The sequence below is a fragment of the Dermacentor andersoni genome, chromosome 3 (assembly GCF_023375885.2).
Source record: "Dermacentor andersoni chromosome 3, qqDerAnde1_hic_scaffold, whole genome shotgun sequence".
In the NCBI taxonomy this organism is placed as follows: domain Eukaryota; kingdom Metazoa; phylum Arthropoda; class Arachnida; order Ixodida; family Ixodidae; genus Dermacentor; species Dermacentor andersoni.
In genome coordinates this window covers 167,603,211-167,605,644 of record NC_092816.1, presented here as the reverse complement: position 1 = coordinate 167,605,644, position 2,434 = coordinate 167,603,211, and positions in this window count along the sequence as shown.

Below are 2,434 nucleotides of genomic sequence, written 5' to 3'. Positions count from 1 at the left end.
TCCGCCTTCCGTATATTCCGGAAGGCATCCCAATCCGTCACTTTAAATTCCCTGGTAGGGGCTGTGCTAATCCTTAGGGTAATCTCCACAATGAAGTGGTCGCTGCCCAGGTTCTCTTGCAAATTTTGCCATCCTGCTCCGGGGGCGTTCTTGACGAACGCCAGGTCCGGAGTGGTGTCTCGGACTACCGACGTGCCGGTTCGCGTCGGGTATTGGGGATCCGTAATCAATTCCAGTGAGCAGTCAGCAACTGCCTGGACAAGGAGATTGCCCTTGGTGGATTGGCGGGGGTATCCCCAGGCATTGTGGGGGGCATTGAAGTCACCCGCTATCACTATGGGGGCTCCCTTGCTCAGGGCCACCGCCTTTGCCATGATCGTGGCGAATGCCTGCCGTTGATCCGACGGCGAGCTGTATATGTTTAAAAGGAAGACACTGCTCTTAAGCCAATTGTTAGGGATAATTTCGACCATAATGATTTCCGCCCTAGTTTTGCCAATTGGTAATTTGTGTACTTGAAAGGAGCACTTCCGTGCGACCAAGGTTGCTAAACCCCGCTTTCCTTCCTCCCGTATCGATACAACCCGGTATCCCGGAAAGGTGGGCGCGTCATCGAGAGTTTCTTGTAAAAGAATTACGTGCTTGGTGATCACTGTGTCTGAAGGGGCAATGTTCTGACTGGTGTTGTATAAGTCGCGGGTTGCTTTTTTCGTTGCGACGATAGATCTGATTTTTTACAAGCACTGCTCCAGGAGGGCACATGTTACCGGCAAACGGAGGTCTCAGGAGAGCACCTGAGGTTATATTAAAGCAGGCGGCGCAGGTTCTCCGGGGCACTCGAGCGGTAGCGGGGGGATCAAAGCGGGAAGCAGGGCGGCCCGTCGGTTGGGGCCGCGGAGGCCGAAGCGTGCCAGGGGGTGTTCGCATAAAAAATTGGCTGTCCGCGATAGCGGACAGCCGATCTAATACTCCCCTGGCACGCCCAGGCCTCTGTGAGCCCCAACCCACGGACCACTCCGGTTTCTAGCTTTGATGTCCCCGTTGCCGCTTTGGTGTCCTGGAGGCGCCGTCAATAATGCGAAATAATGACACGTTGTTTTCATTAGTAAAAACATGATTGAATAAATATAATTGCGTCGAAGCGCCAACTTGCGATGCTAAGTTCAGCACTACCGCGCCCCGCGACTTCTGCCGGAGCGCCTAGGGACTAGCGCCTACAACGCGCGCCTAGAAACTCCTCCGTAGTACCTAGGCAGAGTCGTATTTTAAAGGAGCAAAAGTCTCCACATTTCCTCTTTCGCACCCGCTCTTACTCACGCATGCGCGAAAAGGTCTGTCGTCTCCACTAGTGCCATCCCCGCTGTACCTACTAGAAATTGGAAATACGCACCCGGGACGCTGCATTTTGAAAGCCATCTGCGACGGGAACACAGTCCGCCGCGTGCTGTTTCTTTTTTTTTTTTTTTGGGGGGGGGGGGCATTAGTTCCCGTTTCCGCAACAGGCAGCACAAAGGCCAGTTCGCTCGCTGGTGGTGTCGCGCTTCCTCACTCCAACGTTTTGACAGCGAGTTTCCGTGCTGATCGACTGCGATGTGTCCATGTTTGCTTGTGCGCGCGTGACACCATGCTTGTTAATTTAGTTAGTATGCTGTTTGCAAACTTATACGGCCAGTAAAACTAATATCCTTAGATTGTATCGGGGGCAAGGAATTACGGAGTCGCCATCTGTCGGAAGCGCCTAGCGTGCGTAGTATGAGGGATAACCGGGCGTGCTCCTCATCGGTTTGGCTGTCGGCGCTCAATAAAACATCACGCGGGAGCCCTCCTGGGCATTTCTGTAAGTACTCTCGAAACGAAGGGCGTTTTTTAGTGTCAACATAATCATCTTGGGTAAACAGAAAGCACAGAATGGTTTACGGACACTACCTCTTTACCGAATACGTGCAGTGAACGCCCACTGCATGCGGTTGCCGCGATAGAGTCACCGGAACCTGCTTTTTACGTTAAAGGTCGGCAATCGCAGAGAGCGAAGTACTTGAAATATGTTCTTATAGTTAGGTGTCTGTATAACTAAATGGAGCTTAACAGAATGAAGCCTATATGCAGCGATCACACGGATTCACGCTGACCGACTGCGCGTCTGCATGCACGTCCGCGCACAATGTCCGAGGTTAGCGACAAAGACGTTCGTGAACATCGGCACAGACGTATTGGCACATACACAATGATCCAAGTTGGCATTAAAGAAGTTCATTGAAGACCATCACAGACAGAGTGGCACATATCCAGTGGCCCACATTGGCGTCGAAGGTTCTCTCCGAACAGCGATAAACACACAGTACCGCATTTACAGTGACGAGTGTCGGCGGGAAAGGGCTTCGTTGAAGAGTGGCACCTACGTACATATTGCAAGGCAATGAGTGAATAAGTGAGT